We start from the raw sequence: 12829 nt of genomic DNA on the forward strand, positions 1-12829 counted from the left end.
ACAGTAAGAATAAAACACATAAGATACAAAAATAGAATGTAATGTGCTCTCACAACAATAATGAGTTTTCCAAAAGAGATAGACAAGAGAAGAGAAGAGAGGAGGGGGTAGACAAGAGAAGAGAAGAGAAGAGAAGACACAGCACGAAAAGGGGGATTTGTGACAATGAACTCGTCCCTAATCGTCCACGGACTTGCCTAACTTTCGTCTGATTTTGAGCGCTTGAGAGAATCAAAACTATCAATTTTGGTGACACCTAACTCGCCCGGAAGCGAATCGCGAGCCGTGGAGAGGTCTCACAGCAGGGTGTTAATGGCCCAACGATTACCACATGAAAGGCAATGACAGCCAGCCCGGAACGCGGACTAGCCTTGCTCTTATTGGACGAAAAAGACACGTGACTCAAAGTAAAAGAGCTGCGCTATTGGTTAGCAGCTACGACCTTCTATTGGTCACGTTGGATTAATTTATGCAGACCGTATACAGTAGGTCCGTATAATTATGCAAAAATTATTATTACTAATATAGCCTACCTAGGTTGATTTTACTTTGTATATTCACATCATTATAGGCTGCACTGTGATGGGGCTTTAGCATGCATGTGAATTTATTGATAAAATGAAAATGAATGAAATGAAAATTATTTTTTTAAAAACGCTTTTAATATCACACCAAAGCAAACAATGTACACACACTTTGACAAGAACCATGCAACTACACACATACCATGCAAACAATAGGCCTATACTGTATATGCAGTTATGTACACAGCACTCAGGTCACAAATGTAAAACTAGGAAACATTTCATTACCGACAGGTTAAGTTTGGGCAGGCTGTCATCATGCTTTAGCGTACGTATCGCACGCTAGTGCATGGTGCGACGCATTTTGAATTCAAAGCGTGCTCCTCAACGCAACGGTAAAGCGCTTTCATGCACTTTTGACTAGTGACGAGGTTTGCGCAGTTTTCCCGCCGTGTCGGCGATTTTGTTTTGTCACAGCGCATTTCTGTTACTAAACGCAAATATGTTTTGCTGTGCCCTAACCAAAACCACCCCTAAACCTAACCTGTCAGTGAAGTAATGTTTCTGCTGCTTTACTTTTGCCAAGAACAGCAAGATTAGGCGAATTTCTACCTAAATTGTGCCTAAACCAAAACCATCCCTAAACCTAACCTGTCACAGGGCGTTGTGGAGCACGACTTAACTTGAAAATGCGTATTGGACACACGCGATAGTGAGTTCAAATCAGCGTGTCATAGATACGCTTAGCCTATGCATGATGTTTGGGAAGGGCACAATTCATAAAACTCAGAAACATACAATGCTTTTTCAAAAAAGGGTTCTATGTTCCCCGCTGCATCCAAGTAGACTGCTGCCACATTGCTAAGAGCAGGTTGTTGTTACATCTCTGACAGGTTAGGTTTAAGGATAGTTTTAGTCAGGGCACATACAAAAATGGATTTTAGTAAAAGTTGTCAATTCATAGTAAATATGTGGTAAATATGAAAGTAAGAGGAAAAATACTACAGGTACTGCCTTTTAATACAGACTATACAGGTATGTACAACATTATAAACATTGCAGTTGATTTCATGTTCTTCAGCCAGGGTCTACTGAAGGTCTCTGGTCACTGCGTCCTCGTCATACTGCAACAGGCACTCAGTCTCACTTCTGGGAGCTGTAGAAACAACAAATAAATTAATACTTCACCATGCACCTCATATTGACATAGCAAATATATCAATAAGCAAGTCATATTGAGCCCAACAGGGATAATGTCCTATTTCAGTCTTCTATGGTCTCATGCACTATGTCTCCCTGCCAGGATACGTAGGATGTAAGAAAATGAATCAAAACATAGCAATGCACAGCATTGAGAACTTATCTAGAAAGTAGCACAAGTCATATTGCCAATGTAGGCCAGGGGTGGGGAACCTATGTCTTGAGGGCCGTTTGCGACCCTTGAGGCCGTTTTATCTGGTCCCCGATATAATTTTAATGTTATTTAGCTTCACATAAAATATGACATATTTTGTAAAGGAACCTTAGAAAATACATTTGCAATACAATTAAGTTATATTCAGGGAAGCTGAAGAAGGTGGTGTTTGTTTAAATGTGGCTGCCTTCAATATAGGTCTAAAGTGAAGGGGAAAATCCTGGTTTGTGTTCATAGTACGGCCCTTGGAGAACTTTTACGGCCCCTCGGATGAATTTGAATTGGCCCTTCGAATGAGAAAGGTTCCCCACCACTGACGTAGGCTATAGGTTAAGCTTACCCTCTTTCACTCTTCTGTGGTGAGACTGTGCCCGTTTTGGGTTGACCTCCACACGCGTCTGTAGCACAGCACACAGGATTGCAGGACACAGCATCCTGCAGGACACTACAAAAAAAACAAAAAAACAAACAAGGGGAATGAATAAATTACCTGACCAGTTATTAAACAAATGAAAATGGATGTGCCAGAGCTGTGGTAAAAGTAACCTTGGGTCCAAATCATCTAGGCTTAGGGTGTGTGTGTGTGTGTGTGTGTGTGTGTGTGGTAAATCCAGTGTTCACATTATTCAGATATGAGAATTAATTAATTCATTCATTCATTTTAACTGACATTAGTACATACCCATATCAGTGCCATTTCACCCTGCCAAGACACTGGACCTGGGTCTATTGGAGCTCTCTGCTCAGGGTGTCCTCATTATACTGCAGCAGGCACTGTTGTTTCTATAGTTCTTAGAAGCGAGACAAATAAATAAATACTTTGCCATGCACCTCATATTGACATAGCAAATATGTCAATAAGCAAGACCTATTGAGCCCAACAGGGATAATCTTACACTATATCAGTTTTCTGTGGTCTCTTGTAAGATTGGCCCATCACCATTCTGCAGGACACTACCGTCTCCCTGCCAGGATCTGTAGGATGTAAGAAAATAAATCAAAACATAGCAATGCACAGCATTGATTACTTATCTATAAAGTAGCACAAGTCATATTGACAATGTAGGCCAGGGGTGGGGAACCTATGTCTCTAGGGCCGTTTGCGAACCTTGAGGCAGTTTTATCTGGCCCCCCGATATAATTTTAATGCTATTCAGCTTCACATGAAATATGACATATTTTGTAATGGAATCTTAGAAAATACATTTGCAATACAATTAAGTTATATTCAGGGAACCTGAAGAAGGTGGTGTTTGTTTAAATGTGGCTGCCTTCAATATAGGCATAAAGTGAAAGGGAAAATCCTGGTTTGTGTTCATAGTACGGCCCTTGGAGGACTTTTACGGTCCCTCGGATGAATTTGAAGCGGCCCTTCGAATGAGAAACGTTCCCCGACCCTGACGTAGGCTATAGGTTAAGCTTACCCTCTTTCACTCTTCTGCGGTGAGACTGTGCCCATTTTGGGTTGACCTCCACATGCGTCTGTAGCACAGCACACAGGATTGCAGGACACAGCATCCTGCAGGACACTTCAAAAACAAGGGTAACGAATAAATGACCTGTCCAGTTCTATAAAAAAGAATACCCTGAAAAAGAACACCCTGTTGTTTCTACAGCTCCTAGAAGCGAGACAAATAAATTAAATACTTTGCCATGCACCTCATATTGACATAGCAAATGTATCAATGAGCAAGTCATATTGGTCACAAAGAAGTTAATCTTACATTCTTTCAGTCTTCTATGGCGAGTTAGGCCTTCAGGTGACTCGTCTTCGCCATATTATGAGACAGCAGCCTGTGAAAACATGGTAAATAGAATAACCCATTAACCTTGGGTCCTAATATAATACATGGACATAAACTAGCCTACATTATTTAGACAAGGTCAGTAGACCTCCACGTGAAACAATAAGAAAAAGTGACCATACATAATTTCAATTTCTTGAAGAGGCCATCTACACTTATTTGTGCAACAAGTGCTGTTTTGAGGACCCATACTTTTTAAGGACAGGTTGCCTACTGTTGCAAATGGCAGGGTATTTCACATTGATTTCGGGGTGGCGTGCTCAACTTGACCACTCTGGTCGACATTGAGCTCGCGCTGATACATTGGGCTCGCGTTACAATAGATTCCCTGATTGACGCTCCCAACGCAGGACGCTCCCATTTCGGCTCGCTCCCACTAGCCAGACTAACGGTCCCACCGCCATATAACGGAGCTAGTTATCTTTTTGATGTTCGTTTTTTGTTTCTAACCCTAACCCATACCTGCCAACCTTTACAAAATTTTTTGAGTAGCAACTTATCGCGGCGCGGCAATTCACGGCGCAACAACTTGGCATGGCAAAGCAACGGGGCCGCCGGCGGGCCCATCTGAGAGACTACTTTGTTTTGCATAGTCTGCCCCACACCTACTGCCAAATGTCAACAGGGAAGATATGAGATACTTCATTCAGGGAGGGGGTGTAGGGGTCCTCCCCAGAAAAAAAATGCTTTTCTTAGATGCAATTTCCTGCATTTTAATGCATTTTAGCCTAACATCCCGTGTATCTGGTAAATAGTTTATCTTACTCTTCACAGTACTTTGAACTACCATAATTTATTAAACTTTCATGGAAGATGTTTTTTTTTTTTTTGTTTCACACCATAACACCAATAAAATGCTATGATACAGTGTGCTGGAATCCAGGCCTCTAAATTAACTTTATTGATCACCAGCCAATATGGCTGTTAATCTTACTAGTCAAACATACCACCAGTCTGGCTAGTAAGTGGCTATTAAGTTATCCTATGTACCAGCCAAACAGAGCATTTGGTCACTTGGGGGTGTTAAGGAGCTGGAATTGAGTATGAAATCGAAGCATTTGCTAATTATTTTTTTGGCTGTAGAAGGTACATGTAGGAAAATGTATAATTTGATTATATAATACCGAAGCATTTCAGTGATTTGTATGAACAAAAAGTTGAATTGTAATGATCCTTACATCATCTCCCCAATATTAATAAATGGTGATGTTGTCACCTACTGTGAAGAAGCATCAGCAGTAGAGAAAAAGATAAAGACAAGTGTTATCTAAGCTAGGATAATATCAAGTTAATATTATTACCTTGGGGGCTAACATCAAAATCACACTTGCATTCATTCAGTACAAAATGCGTCATGTAGTGGCCCTACTGAGGGACGGGGGCTAATGGCCATTGCTCTTGGAACTTCCACGGTAACTTTTGAGCGCTTCTTTTTTACTTCTCTGCATAATAGTAGGCCTATCTACCCTCATCTGCCGCCATGAGTTGGCTATTGTTCACTGTTAGGCACATATATGATGATAGGAGAATTGATTTTATTAATATATTGCCTTACGTGATTACGGATAGTAGTCGTGGAGTGATGCATAATAACGCACGACCCGTTACACCTGTTCACAGAATGGGCCACGATTCAGGGGGAACAGTATTCCTGTACGGTGTCATGGTAGGTTTTACGGATGTACTCCGAGCACAACCGTTAGAACTATCGCTTTATTTTCCCGAGTTAAATGATCCGACGCAAAGGGAAACCGAATTTAGTTTGCTGCTAATCTGCTAATTTATAGCGCAGTCATCGACACATTTTCTCATTCGGAAGTAATCTCGTTTTGGTCCAATATCAAAACAAGCAACAACATATTGCCGTCAAATATGGCGAAACATTGGGTGAACCATTACGGCAGACCTCGGCCTTTATTTATTTTCATAAGTTTACGGATTTAGCAACAGGACGCAATTCACTATTCCCATACCGGCTACCTTCCTCAAAGCCCATTTACCTTTGAAACGGTGATTTTGACGGTGCTCACTTGTAAAACTACAGCGACAGTACCAAGATGGATAATACATGATGACAGGAGGAGGACACTTGTGTCAGAGATTATAGGAGTATTATATTACCCAGTCTCTCTGCTTGTGTGATTTCGAAGTAAACTTTCTATCGGCAGCTGATGCCTCGACTCGAGAGGAGCGCAGCACAACAAATGAAGACCTCTAAACTAGCGCACTGATTAGTCATGCCCCCCCCCCCCACACACACACACACACACACACACACGTTGCTGGCCAATGGAAAGGCCAGCGCGAGACAATTGCAAGCAGAGCATACTACGGCTCTGTCTGGTTGCAAGTCTACAGAGCAATTTATAAGGGCCCATGAACACACTTTGCTATTGGTTTTTCTCGTATTTTGAAGTGACAGCACCGTAGTTTGATGTCAAAATCCGTATCTGCTACACAAAATGCGTAATGGTCGGCAGGTATGCTAACCCTAACCTTGACCCTAAACCTAACCCTAACCCTAAATTGCTTGTATGTCGCAGTGTATGATAATACGTGAAATATAATCGGGTGGGACTACACGTCCGGGAGTGATAGAAACACCTGGGACTGCACGTCCGGGAGCGATCTTAGTTGGGAGTGTCCATCTACCACCGTTTCAAAGTAGCATGGAACTAAATTATATCCCACCTTTGACTTGATTTTACGCCGGTGGGTCTTGGAACCCCTGTGTGACTGCCTAGGTTTCAGGATAGAGAAAGTAAAACAAAAATCATTGAGTAAAATCGATGGGGGACAAATTGTAGCTTTTGTAGACAACGTCGCTACTTGAGGAAAAATAGCATTACTACAGGGATGTTAGCTACTCGATACAGAGTAGTGACGCTACGACCAAGCTACTAGAGAATGTAATTAAACTAGTGGCTTCGCTACTGCCCAGCACTGAAAACCAACATACCCAGACGGCACACCAGTCTTTCCAACGTCGCCTATGCATTTTTGCCGCTGTAAAATACATTGGCAAGGCGTCTAAGCGTTAGTTCATCAGCGAAATACCGGGCAGACGTGAAAAATGAGCAGTGCCCAGCATCTAGTTGATGAGCTAATGCAATAGCATGCTAACGGTAGCCTTTGTCTATCTTTAGGCAGGGGAAAGGCAACTGAGAACGAGCAATGTCAAACAATTTACCATCAACAAGTATACTTAACATATTCACCGTTTCACCACAGCATTTTGTCATTACGATGCTCGCAAGTCATCAGAATTTACTAGCGTACAGCAGCAACTAGTGTAGTCACATTGAGGGGACTCGAGCTACCAGCTATGTAAAACGGCTGTGCCATAACTTAGCAATGGCGGATCTGTGTTCAGAGGAGCTATTCAATCGCTCTTGAGTACTGAAACTTTAAACCACAGTTGAGTAAAATGTACTTACATGTATATGACGCCCATTTTCCGTTGGTATGTGAGGAACTTTTCCCCATATCGCCAAGAAACTTGTAAACCACACAGACAGCGCGGCTGATGGCTTCTTTGTGGCTTGTGTGTGGAATTCGCATTGTGCAAATTAGTTTTACTGCCACCTAAAGGCTTGGTGTAGAACTAATTTAACCAGAGACGGTCTATTTTCAACTAACTTGAACAATCCTTGCTTTAGTTCAGAATACCATTTAAAAACCAGAGTGGCCAAGCACATTGATGTTTTTCCTCAAAAGCAGCTGAGGAACCTTTTTAATTCGAAGGGTCACTTCAAAATGTATGTCCAAGAAAGATCATTCAGATGATTCTATTTTGATAGCCTATTCTGTAGGTTCATTTAAATGTTTATAGCACAGATCGAATTGTTTGATCAACTTAATTTCTGAGCTTATAGTATCATAATAAAATGTACTGACAGCAAAGCTGTGGCTAGTAGAAAGGTTTAATGCAGGGAACCTTTTTCATTCGAGGGGCCACTTCAAATTCCTACCATGCATGGTCATAAAATCCTCCGGGGGCCGTACTATGAACACAAATCAGGATTTCCCCATAAAATTTAGGCCTATATAGACACCATTAGGCCTATATAGACATATAGACATCTTTAAAGGTAGACACCTTTAAAACAGTCCCCACCTTTTCTAGGTCCCCTGAATATAACTTAATTGTATTGGAAATGTAATTTCTAAGATTCCTTTAGGCCTGCAAAATATGTCATAGGCCTATTTCGTGTGAAGTTGCAAAACATTATAATGATATCAGGGGCCGGATAAAACGGCCTCAAGGGCCCTCGAGACATAGGTTCCCTACCCCTGGTTTAATGGTTAGTGATTCTGAAAAACACCACTGGGCAGCGTGAAAAAACATACACACACACAGACACACACACACATTTTAGTAAAAGGCCAAAAAATGCCCTAGGGCCCCCAACAATCCCGTTGCCTAGGGACCCCAAAATCCTAGAAACAGGCCTGCCGACCCCCCACTCCCTCCCACCCACCTGACCTCACCCCACCCCACCCCACTTGAAATTGACTGGGGCAGCTCCCGACCTGATCACTAGCATTTACATATTAAAGGCTCTTCTAAGAAGGGGATGGGAGGGGGGCATGGGGGAGCCGCAAATGCTGTGGCTTGAGGTATGAGGCAATTTAAGGTGCAAAACTCATCCACAAATTCCTCTTTTCATGCAGTGAGAGAAGAGAAGAGAAGAGAAGAGAAGAGAAGAGAAGAGAAGAGAAGAGAAGAGAAGAGAAGAGAAGAGAAGAGAGGAGGGGGTAGACGTGGAGTTGGAGGCCCCATTGAATACATGGGATTCCGCTGCTTGGCCTCTGATACAGGGATGTCAAACTCAGGCCCGGGGGCCAAATTTGGCCCGCGGAGCCATTTTATTTGGCCCGCAAGATCATTTCAAATAGGCATTACAGTTGGCCCACTAATATTAATATATAGCATAACAATACTTGAATATGAAATTTAATGTGTCACAGGAATATGAGCCCAGGGCCCAGGACCGAAAAAGCCTACAAATAGGTATATTTGATCTATAATGGGGCTCTATTTGTGGAATTTGAATATGAGTGTTAAGTGTGTGTATGCACTTTGTTTTAATTAAACATTGAATTCGGCCCTCGACTTCGCTACAGATTTCGATTTTGGCCCTCGGTCAATTTGAGTTTCACACCCCTGCTCTAATAAGAAGAAAACCTGCTAACACTATAGGGGTGCAGGAGCCGCATTGAACTTTATTTCTCATTACACTCATTATTTCCCATTTTCTGTATTTGCAAGACTGCACCCTCTACAGGTGGTGAACGGTGCCACCTAGAATGCATAACTGGAGGAGAGCAGGCCGCAGGATACAGTCATTTGACCTCACTCGTTAACCTGACTGAGATATACTCTGCTTACCCGCATTAAGATTGGCTTTGCTCTGCAGTTGTGTAATTTCATAGACTTTACTCATTTTGCATATCACTGCATTCTTTTGTTTGTATTTATTTTATCTTTTAATAAAACCGGCACTCATTATGGACAAATCCATCTCCTTGGATCTTTAAGAGTGTGAGTCTGACACTGTGAAACCTGCCTCCTCATCTCTGGGCAAAACAGATAGGACTTGGGCTACAGGAAAAGCAAAAACCTGTTTTTACCAGTACAAGGGGCCTTCGCCAGCTTCCCTGCTTGGCCCCTAATAATGACTTTGTTTTATATAGCGCCATTCAAGTAACCCAAGGTCGCTTTACAAACGTAGAGTGGGCAGGGGAATAGAATGACAGGAGGGGTGGAAGTCAAGTTGGGACGCAGGGTGGTTTAGGACCATAGACCTCAGTGAATAAGATTTAGGTGCTTTTTGAATGTAGCCAGTGTGGGGGCTTGACGGACATGGAGAGGTAGACTGTTCCAAAGGGTGGGGGCAGCAACACAGAAGGCTCTGTCACCAAGGGTCTGTAGCCTGGAACGGGGGATGACAAGTGGGTCCTTTCCAGAGGACCTCAGGGACCTTGGTTGGGAGTGATGCTGGATGAAATCGGAGAGGTTCTGGGGAACAAGAGCAGAGAGGGATTTGTATGTGAGGACTAAGGATTTTGTAGGTGATGCGTGACTGCACTGGAAGCCAGTGAAGCAGTGAAGTGTGTGTGTGGGGAGGGGGGGTAATGTGTTGCCATTGAAGCTGCTTGTGTGTGTGTGTGTGTGGGGGGGGGTGGTCCTGTGTTGCCATTGAAGCTGCTTGTGTGTGTGTGTGTGTGTGGGGGGGGGGGTAATGTGTTGCCAGTGAAGCTGTTTGAGTGTGTGTGTGTGTGTGGGGGAGGGGGTGTTGCCATTGAAGCTGCTTGCTTGTGTGTGTGTGTGTGTGTGGGGGGGGTAATGTGCTCCCATTGAAGCTGCTTGTGTGTGTGTGTGTGTGGGGAGGGGGGGTAATGTGTTGCCATTGAAGCTGCTTGTGTGTGTGTGTGGGGGGGTGTAATGTGTTGCCAGTGAAGCTGCTTGAGTGTGTGTGTGTGTGTGTTTGTGTGTGTGGGGAGGGGGGGTAATGTGTTGCCAGTGAAGCTGCTTGAGTGTGTGTGTGTGTGGGGGGGTAATGTGTTGCCATTGAAGCTGCTTGTGTGTGTGTGTTGGGGGAGGGGTAATGTGTTGCCAGTGAAGCTGATGGTGTGTGTGTGTGTGGGGGGGGGTGTTCCCATTGAAGCTGCTTAAGTGAGGGGGTAATGTGTTGCCACCACTTTGTGTGTGAGGATCCTGGCAGCTGAGGTTTGTAGTCTATCTGTGTGTGAGGATCCTGGTAGCTGAGGTTTGAAGTCTATCTGTGTGTGAGGATCCTGGTTTGCAGCCGAGGTTTGTAGTCTATCTGTGTGTGAGGATCCTGGTTTGCAGCCGAGGTTTGTAGTCTATCTGTGTGTGAGGATCCTGGTTTGCAGCCGAGGTTTGTAGTCTATCTGTGTGTGAGGATCCTGGCAGCCGAGGTTTGTAGTCTATCTGTGTGTGAGGATCCTGGCAGCCGAGGTTTGTAGTCTATCTGTGTGTGAGGATCCTGGCAGCCGAGGTTTGTAGTCTATCTGTGTGTGAGGATCCTGGTAGCTGAGGTTTGAAGTCTATCTGTGTGTGAGGATCCTGGTTTGCAGCCGAGGTTTGTAGTCTATCTGTGTGTGAGGATCCTGGTTTGCAGCCGAGGTTTGTAGTCTATCTGTGTGTGAGGATCCTGGTTTGCAGCCGAGGTTTGTAGTCTATCTGTGTGTGAGGATCCTGGCAGCCGAGGTTTGTAGTCTATCTGTGTGTGAGGATCCTGGCAGCCGAGGTTTGTAGTCTATCTGTGTGTGAGGATCCTGGCAGCCGAGGTTTGTAGTCTATCTGTGTGTGAGGATCCTGGTAGCTGAGGTTTGAAGTCTATCTGTGTGTGAGGATCCTGGTTTGCAGCCGAGGTTTGTAGTCTATCTGTGTGTGAGGATCCTGGTTTGCAGCCGAGGTTTGTAGTCTATCTGTGTGTGAGGATCCTGGCAGCCGAGGTTTGTAGTCTATCTGTGTGTGAGGATCCTGGCAGCTGAGGTTTGTAGTCTATCTGTGTGTGAGGATCCTGGCAGCCGAGGTTTGTAGTCTATCTGTGTGTGAGGATCCTGGCAGCCGAGGTTTGTAGTCTATCTGTGTGTGAGGATCCTGGCAGCCGAGGTTTGTAGTCTATCTGTGTGTGAGGATCCTGGCAGCCGAGGTTTGTAGTCTATCTGTGTGTGAGGATCCTGGTAGCCGAGGTTTGTAGTCTATCTGTGTGTGAGGATCCTGGCAGCCGAGGTTTGTAGTCTATCTGTGTGTGAGGATCGCGGCAGCCGAGGTTTGTAGTCTATCTGTGTGTGAGGATCCTGGCAGCCGAGGTTTGTAGTCTATCTGTGTGTGAGGATCCTGGTAGCCGAGGTTTGTAGTCTATCTGTGTGTGAGGATCCTGGTAGCCGAGGTTTGTAGTCTATCTGTGCTTTGGTGGGAAGCCCACAGAGGACGACCGTTACAGTAGTCCAGACGCGAGGTGATGAAGGCATGTATCAGAGTCTCAACAACAACTGAAGCCCATTGGGAAACTCCAACTTCCATTGTCATTGTGACACAGCACTCCACAGCACACAAGTGAACTCTGCACACAACGAAATTGCATTTATGCCTCACCCGTGCAAGGGGGCAGCCCTCAGTGCCGCCCCATGGGGAGCAGTGCGGTGGGACGGTACCATGCTCAGGATACCTCAGTCATGGAGGAGGATGGGGGAGAGCACTGGTCGATTACTCCCCCCACCAACCTGGCGGGTCGAGAGTCGAACCGGCAACCTCTGGGATGCAAGTCTGACGCCCTAACCGCTCACCCATGACTGCCCTCATATTACATTATAGAAATGCACAACCACTAATATTAATTTACATTGCATTAGCCGACCCTTTTATCCAAAGGGACTTATTTATTTTCAGAGTGCATTGGTTACAGGCCATGGAGCATTATGGGGCTAGGTGCCTTGGTCAAGGGCACTTCAGCCATGGATGGAGGTGTAGGGAGAGGTCAGGGGGGATTCGAACCTGCAACCTACTGTAAGGCCACAGCTGCCTCACTCAATAATAATATGTTATTCCAACCACAACTACACACACACACACACACACACACACACACACGCACACACATTTTGATTTGATATTGAAATGTATTCAAAGCTCCTACCTAATTTTTGAGACTTGCTGTCGCATTTAATAGGAGTTTACATATTGGAAATAATTTGAAATTCAATTATACGGAATATGAATTAGCTGCTGCTGGTGTGTGCGTGTGCGTGTGCGTGCGTGTGCGTGTGCGTGCGCGCGTGTGTGTGTGTGTGTGTTCCTACAGGTATGTGAGTGTGTGCCCATGTGTGTGTGTTTCTGTATGTGTGTGTGGGAGAGTGCTGGTCTGTATGATTTCAGTGATGAGGTAAATTATGTATATTCAGGCACACACACACTCACACACACACACGCATGCACACACACACACACACACACACACACACACACACACACACATACACACTGCAGACACACACACACACACACACACACACACACACGTGAACACACACACGTGAACACACACACACAC

General features: G+C 44.5%; 1 long non-coding RNA gene across 3 annotated transcripts; it reads right to left on the reverse strand.

The window, feature by feature from the left end:
- Positions 1 to 800: 800 nt before the first annotated feature.
- LOC134442953 (uncharacterized) lies at positions 801 to 7225 on the reverse strand. 3 transcript variants are annotated; one of them, XR_010033509.1, is made up of 6 exons: positions 7181 to 7225; positions 3663 to 3732; positions 3363 to 3467; positions 2621 to 2913; positions 2279 to 2383; positions 801 to 1680 (listed from the first exon to the last, which is right to left on the reverse strand). It is a non-coding gene; the product is annotated as an uncharacterized LOC134442953 (long non-coding RNA). The 3 variants fall into 3 exon arrangements; XR_010033508.1 differs by adding an exon at positions 6435 to 6483 and having other exon boundaries at positions 3363 to 3732; positions 7181 to 7224; XR_010033507.1 differs by lacking the exon at positions 7181 to 7225 and having other exon boundaries at positions 3363 to 4049.
- Positions 7226 to 12829: the final 5604 nt, after the last annotated feature.

Source organism: Engraulis encrasicolus, unplaced genomic scaffold (genome assembly GCF_034702125.1).
Source record: "Engraulis encrasicolus isolate BLACKSEA-1 unplaced genomic scaffold, IST_EnEncr_1.0 scaffold_26_np1212, whole genome shotgun sequence".
In the NCBI taxonomy this organism is placed as follows: Eukaryota; Metazoa; Chordata; class Actinopteri; order Clupeiformes; family Engraulidae; genus Engraulis; species Engraulis encrasicolus.